Source organism: Elephas maximus, chromosome 1, assembly GCF_024166365.1.
Source record: "Elephas maximus indicus isolate mEleMax1 chromosome 1, mEleMax1 primary haplotype, whole genome shotgun sequence".
NCBI classification, from domain to species: Eukaryota; Metazoa; Chordata; class Mammalia; order Proboscidea; family Elephantidae; genus Elephas; species Elephas maximus.
This window is the reverse complement of record NC_064819.1, coordinates 84,444,544-84,452,492: the sequence shown is the minus strand read 5'-3', so window position 1 is coordinate 84,452,492 and position 7,949 is coordinate 84,444,544. Positions and strand designations below refer to the sequence as shown.

At 40.6% G+C, this 7,949-nt stretch overlaps 1 non-coding gene across 1 annotated transcript; it reads right to left on the bottom strand.

Annotated features, from left to right (window-relative positions):
* Positions 1-2,430: 2,430 nt before the first annotated feature.
* On the bottom strand, positions 2,431-2,502 carry TRNAP-UGG (transfer RNA proline (anticodon UGG)). The gene has a single exon. It is a non-coding gene; the product is annotated as a tRNA-Pro (tRNA).
* Between the last annotated feature and the right edge of the window lie 5,447 nt (positions 2,503-7,949).

Below are 7,949 nucleotides of genomic sequence, written 5' to 3'. Positions count from 1 at the left end.
CTTATTAATGAAGATCAAAGACCACAGCCTTCAGTTTGGATTGCACCTCAACATAAAACAAAAATCCTCACAACTGGACCAATGAGCAACATCATGATAAACGGAAAAAAAGATTGAAGTTGTCAAGGATTTCATTTTACTTGGATCCACAGTCAACAGCCACGGAAGCAGCAGTCAAGAAATCAAAAGACACATTACGTTGGGTAATTCTTTTCCAAAGGACCTCTTTAAAGTGTTGAAAAGCAAAGATGTCACCTTGAAGACTAAGGTGCACCTGATTCGTTCCATGGTATTTTTAGTCGCCTCATATGCATGTGAAAGCTGGACAATGAAGAAGGAAGACCAAAGAAGAATTGATGCCTTTGAATTGTGGTGTTGGTGAAGATTATTGAATATACCATGGACTGCCAGAAGCAAGAATAAATCTGTCTTGGAAGAAGTACAACCAGCATGCTCCTTAGAAGCAAGGATGGAGAGACTGCGTCTTACATACTTTAGACATGTTGTCAGGAGGGATCAGTCTTTGGAGAAGGGCACCATGGTTGGCAAAGTACAGGATCATTGGAAAAGAGGAAGACCCTCGATGAGGTGGATTGACATAGTGGCTGCAACAATGGGTTCAAGCATAACAACGATTGTAAGGACGGGGCAGGATATGGCAGTGTTTCGTTTTGTTGTGTATAGGGTCGCTATGAGTCAGAACCGACTGGACGGCACCTAACAGCAACAACAACAACAACAAAACAACAACAACAACTACAGATAAAAGGTGACTGGATCACAGGTATGATGAAAGCTTCCTTTGTAAACAACAGTCTCTGTCTCTGTTCCTTCATGGTCAATCTTATCACATCTGCTTCTTATGACCAGTAAACTTCTTGGAATTTCCATTTCACTGCTGGTAAATTTCTAATGCTTTATGGTTTGAAAAATGTCTCTATCTCTGTATGTATTCCTGTTGAATCAAAGTATCTTTGGGAAGACACAGAATTTGATGTTTGCTCCCAGGGCTCCCATCTGGGATGTCATTACTTCTCAATTTTCTTCTCTGATGTAAATATCCATATCCATAGGAGAGAGATTGTCTGGATTCCAAGTCTGATTAACCTCAGGCTGGTTGTATTCTTGGGGTCAATTCTTTATTTGTTTTAGAACCCATTTTATCAACAGAGGTAATGTGGTCATTTCATGTGTTAGCTCTTTTTCCTGTTATCCACTTGTTCTCTCCAGGCACTTTAAGAATACGGTAGGAAAAATTGAAAGGGTCATGTGGGGACAGTAATACTGGCTTCATAAAATGAGCTAGGAAGCATTCCCTCCCCTTCTATTTTCTGGAAATGATTGTGTATAAAAAAAAATAGTCTGGGTTAATTCTTTAAATATTTGTTGGAATATTCTAATGAATCTTTCTGGACCTGGTGATTTTTTGGGGGGCAGGGGTAGAGGACTTTTAAAATTAGAAAATTAAATATCCTCGATACACTGCTATTCAAAACACATATTCATTTTGGGTAACTGGTGGCCATTTGAGTTTTGTGAGCAATTGGTCCGTTTCAATTAAGTTCTCAAATTTATGTGTGTAGCATAAATTAGACTATTTCCTTATTATTCATTTGTTGTCTGCAGAGCCTGTATTGATATCCCTTGTTTCATTCCTGATTCTGACACTTTGTGTTTTCCTTCCTTTTTTTTTTTTTTTTGGTTTGTTTGTTTTTGTCAATCTAGAGGTTTGTTAATTTTATTCCTCTTTTCGAAGAACCTACTTATTCTTTCACTGCTTTTCTCCATTTTGTTTACTTTCAATTTATTTCTGCTCTTATTTTTAGTATTTCTTTACTTCTACTTGATTTGAGTTTACTTTGCTCTTCTCTCTCTTTTTATAGGTTCTTCAAGTGAGAGTTAAGGCTAATCTCCTCTGGAACTGAACCACTGTGGCCGCTGGTAGAGTCGGTCGCTCGAATGTGGATATGCTACTTAATGTTGGTGTTAAGTGCCTCCGCGTTTCTTGATCGCTGTAGTTTGGGTTGTCCAAGATCGTCTAATCACGCATCCACCACTGACTGCTTTGTTAAGGATCCTAAGAAAAAGCCATTTTAACCCACTGCGATTGAGTCAATTCCGACTCCTAACGTCCCTACAGGACAGAGCAGAACTGCGCTATAGGGTTTCCAAAGAGAGGCTGGTGGACTCAAACTGTTAATCTTGTGGTTAGCAGCTGAGTTCTTAATCACTGTCCGCGAAACCAAAAAACCAAACCCATTGCTGTCGAGTCGCTTCGGACTCAGAGTGACTCTACTGGACAGAGTAGAACTGCCACTTAGGGCTTCCAAGGAACACCTGGTAGATATGAACTGCTGATCATTTGGTTAGCAGCCTTAGCTCTTAAGCCCTAGACCACCAGGGTTTCCAATAATGAATGGAAGCAAACAGGGGCTCGTCCGGGGTTTGAACCCGGGACCTCTCACACCCAAAGCGAGAATCATACCACTAGACCAACGAGCCGCCACCCTAGGTTATCGTAACGGGCCTGAGAAAGAGCTTTAATTTAAGGTTTCCTCCAGTCTGACTTCGCAGGTACGACTGCTTAGATAATTAAAAGAACTAAAAAATTTTCGTTGGGCCATTTAGTTTTCTCCTTTCTCTCAGTCCTTGTTTTTCTACCCTGATATTCCATGATAAAAAAATGATATGCTACCTAAAACCCAGTATTTATCTACTAGTTGTTCTGGCAAAATCCTTCTTGCTTTGGGGTAAGGACTGGTTCTTTTTCTTTCCCTTCCTTATTGTCTTTCTTTTGCTGACGCCCTGCCCTGGCATATACTAAGCCCCAGGAAGCAGAAATGGGAGAACGCTAAAAGCAATCAGTTGGACCATCGGCTTCCTTTTCTTGTGAGAAGAGCAAACATAATAAAAGAGATGAGAGGATGAGGGTTGCTATAAAGTGAAGAGAAGGTGCCAGGGATTGAAGCAGAAAACCCATGAATGCGAAGCACGCTCTCTACGACTGAGCTACACCACCTGATGGCTGACTAGCTTGGTGATGACTTGTTTTCATAAAAGCAAACTGATATTTTTTCTGTGGGGCTTCTCCCTCACCCCCACCCCCCAAAAAAGCAAAAACAAAAACTCTAAGAGTTGCCTAGAAAGAGGCCATTGGGTTAAAAGCCACCCTTTCTGAAACCATTCATGTGGATACTGTCCAGCGCTGTCACAATGAGAAGGTTAACTGGATTGTAGTCTGAATAACCGTTTCTGGTTCTAGGATCTTCCCACTCTGGTAGTCGACTCCAAGGTACACTAGCCAACAGATACTTTAAATGAAAGTTACTTGCCTTCACCAGGAAAGTCCCCGGAGGATCACACCTCTCCAACATATATCACACGGAAAATGACTCCAAATTGAGGTCTTCTAAGACCACCAGCAGCCACCAGCTTTAGTGGAACTGGTTAATTGAACTTCTCTTCTAGTTGGATCAGTGCCCTGCCAACATTCCTTTTCCAACTGACTCTCAGTGCTTCTGTGAAGTCACACCTTCTGAGCTTGTCCCCTTAGCTCTGGGTTCAGAACTCCGTCTCCATCCCTCACTTTACAATCATTCCCACAAAACATTCCAGAGGTGGGAGAAACTTCAAAACTCCATCAGTTTTAAATGAACTAGCTTTTTTCCAGACTGGAGGAATCTACAGGTAAAAGTGGAGTCAGGATGGCAGAGCAGCGACGGTACAAAGCTGTCGGACTCTTTTCCCCTGAGAACCCACTGACATAATGGTAAAGCTTGCTGAGGATATAGATGTTTGAAAGAATACAGTCAAAGAGCCCTGGAAATCATCAAAACGTGCCATCAGTGAACTGGAAAATAAGAGGAAGTCCTGGATAATACAAAACAGAAAGGGTTGAGTTGCTGAGGAAAGAGCTGAAGTTAGATCTGTTCTCTCACTGGGATGCTTTCAGCTTAGTTGTGTATGGCTGATGATCTCTACTTTGAGTCCAAAGCCTCTTTATCCAAGATCGTTCATATGATATTGAGGAAAGTGTTCCAGGCAGGTCTTTATTTAAAGACTTAAAATACTGCAATACTGGTAATAAAGATCAAACAACTCCCCAGAAGCCCGGACTGTGCTCCAAGACTTCTGGGCATTTTATTATTAAATATCCCCCTGTCAATTAACCTCATTATTCAATCCAGAATGCTCCTTCTTGTTTTCCCAAGGACCTTGCCCACTTTGAAATAAAAAATGGTACATGTCTAGCCTAAAAGTTTCTTTTCTGCAAAACCAGTATCTCTAGGATTTTGTGTATTCCATGTGACTTCTTCTGAACTACTGTACCACCTGTACGTCCTTTCTTTTATCACAAAATTTTGAACAGTATACAAGCAAAAAAAAAAGGCTTTGTGATAATAGCAGCAGTTTCTCTAGAAATGACAGCCCATTTGCAAACATCTCTCTCTCCCTCAATAGATAGTTGAGCTCTTTAGTCTTATTGTTTTAACACTGGGGAAGTCAAAAAAGGTTGGAGGGTCGTGGCTCAGTTCCGACTCTCCTTGGCTTAGAGCTTTAGAAAATTTACTTGAGAAAGTGAGTATTGGAAGGTATCTGTTGTTGGGTGACTTGGTGCAGGAAGAAGACATATTTGGAAGTAAACCAAGGAATTTCCAACCCTGGGAAAGGATCTGGTACTTTTAGAGCTTTAGTCGAGCACTCTCCCAACTGAGCTGTGTATGTCACACCTTTACTTTCACCTACACTAATGAGTTTCTCAGCTTTCTGTTTGGAAAGGTTTCCTTGAGAGATGCCCTTCCCTATTTCCTAGCTCAGAGGATTTTGGGCACGCTGTGCTACTGCCTACAGTTATGGAGCCTAAGTATTACTACTAGCTGAGGCAGAGGTGGGGAGTTAGACCTGGAATGGGTGGAGAGAATCCATGGGTAGATTCTCAGCCTTCTGTCTTTTAATTGACACAGGTCCAACTGAGAACACAAAAGGATGTTTTTTGTTTTTTTTTTATGGTCTCCCTAGAAGTGTTGCATATTTTATTTAAAATTAAAAAGAAAAATACCAGAAGCCCTGGTGGCACAATGGTTACCAGCTAGGCTGCTAACCTAACGTTCTGTGGTTCAACCTACCTACCTGCTCTGCAGGAGCTGGACCTGGAGATCCGCTCCTGTAAATATTGCAGCCTAGAAAACCCTATGTGTTGGCTCTACTATGCAAGTTGTGGGCTGAGACAGTCTAATATAGTACATGATGGTGGACTTAGAAAGTGCTTGACTACTAATAGAAGGATCAGTAGTTTGAACCCACCACCCGCTCACAGGGAGAGAGACAGGGCAGTCAGGTTCCTTAAAGATGACAGCCACGGAGGCTCTATAGGGGCAATCGTATCGTGTCTTATGGGGAAAACCCTATGAGGCAGTTCTACCCTGCCCTACAGAGTCGCTAAGAGTTGGGATCGACTTAAAAGAAATGCCTTTTGGTTATACTTGTGATTCTTTTCTGCTTTGATGTTATGTATGGGGGGGTGGGGGAGAAGGGATGGTTTTAATTGCAAGAAGTGTTTAAAGTCCTGTAGAAAAAGAATCTCTATACGGTATGAGTGTACAAATGTGGGTGTGGTGTATGCAAGAAAAATTTTGTGATAAAAAAACTTGGGTTTGAATCTTGAGTCCACTCCATTATTAAACTGCTGGAAAAAGGAAATTTGTTGAACATCATTGAACTTTTAAACAATTTTAAGAATATCTTGAATTTTCTTGCTGATAACAACCCTACAGCCTTAAACCCCTGTTTGAAATTTCCAAATCTCAAATAATTTCTGTTTAAGGAAAGAACAAAAATAAACATTTCTATATGGAAAATTCTGCTGAACATTTAAGAAGGAACCTAGAATTCTGAACAATGTGAGCAAATGGCAGTGAAGTCATCAAGACTCATGTATGAACATTCCCTATTTCCCACTCTAACACCAACCTGTTTCTTGACTTTCTTTATCAGGGATAATAGGCAATGTGTGTGTGTGTTTGCCGTTTTGATTTTTTTTTTTCTTCTTCTTTGCAAAATTTTGATTTGACAGTATCTGTTTTCCCTGGAAACTCCTGGACACTGTCAGGAGAAAATAACCTACAGTCCTTCAAACTCAGAGCTGCATCAAGTTGCAAAAGGAAATTTGGTACAAAATGAGAAGCAACATTAGGATAGGGATACTGAGTGTACAGAAACTGGGTGCCAGATAGTTTACCCTTTAGGTCATACAGCTCATCTCAGTTCAGATGCTTGCATTTTATTTCTTTAAGAAATACTTGATTAGACAAAGAGTATTGCCGGGGGCCAGCCTCAGCAATGAACAGGGTTACCAGAGGAGGGGTAGAGTTCGGCGAAAAAAGAAGAAGCGGTAGAGTGTCTTATATTTTCATTCTGCAGAAAAAAAAGGCTCTGCTCTTTATTTTTACATGGTCTTTTATATCATAAGCTTACAAAAGCATAACATCGCATGATCAATAAAGGGGCAGTACAAGATATAATCATAAACATCATTTCCCAGAGACATAATTTTCCAAGTGACACATAGTACAGTTCCGCATACATACACAAGTACAATGAGTTTTTTGTTTAATTGAAGAGAATATTTTGTTGATATATTTTTACACAAAATAATAATTGACTTCATATTGCTTTACACTTATGCTTAATTTTGCAATACCTTCCACAGTTTTTATAACAATTAATCTTTTTGCAAAATCATTGTTACATAGGCTTTGTCCATCTTGTCCAGGGTGGTCAAGTTCCTGAAGTCCAGCCACTTTGGGTTACGTCATATTGTCCACGATTATGCCAAGGACAATTAGCCCAATCTCTATACCCAAAGACCAGTCAAGCGCAGCAGTGAGCGGGGTGGACGAGAAAGTTGACCTGTAATTGGCTGAGAGATTGGCTGAGAGAACTCACTGCCTTTTGTTTTTCCACTTTTATGGGGTCATGTGTGGGTGGTGGTTTAATCACAAAAAGGGCCTTGGTAAATACCAGGATTTCACCATCCTATTCTTATTTTCCATAGTCGAGCTATTTGTTTTTCCCCTAAGACAACTTCATGTTGACCCCCAAGTAATACACGGGCTGTCCCTACCCGGGATTTCACCAGGGGATTATGAGTAGGACGCCCCCCGTCCAAAGGTCCCTAAATCTATAATGGAATTTTATGCTTATACATTCTGCTATACACAGGCTGAAAATGAAACAGACACATAACACAGATGACAGAGATATTCCTGACTTTTCAGGAATTCTTCGATGTTTATGCTGGGGGCAGTGGGTGCAGAGAGGCTGCCCTTGCAGCCTGGCTCTTCCTGACTTTTCAGGAATTCTTCAATGTTTATGCTGGGGGCAGTGGGTGCAGAGGGGCTGCCCTTGCAGCCTGGCTCCTCCTGACTTTTCAGGGATTCTTCAATGTTTATGCTGGGGGCAGTGGGTGCAGAGGGGCCGCCCTTGCAGCCTGGCTCCCAGCATCTCCCCCTTTTTTATTTTTTAATTTCGCCAGATGAAGATCTGAAGCCACCTTTTGGATAGCTTGATTTAAGATTCGGAAGATGACTGGAAGAAAGAACAACAAAATCAAGAATAAACATAAAGAAATACCCGTGTTTAACAGAATGTTTTTAAGACTATGTTTTTGAATAAAGGAATTTAAGGAATCAATAAATTGTTTGGCTGTTTAAGAAGAGGAAAAATCTTTTTCTGCACTTGTAATATCTTGTATTTCCATATGTAATTTGTCAATATTAAAACTCAAATCGGAATGATTCCATATGCCCTGGATATGATTTTTGATTTTTTCCCAATTATGTATGGTAGTATTTACAGGCAGTGGAGTAACACAAATCCATTTGAAACTTACATGGCATCTCAAAGTAAGTCGCACTTTGAGATTAGTGATTTCTTGTCCTATATATAGA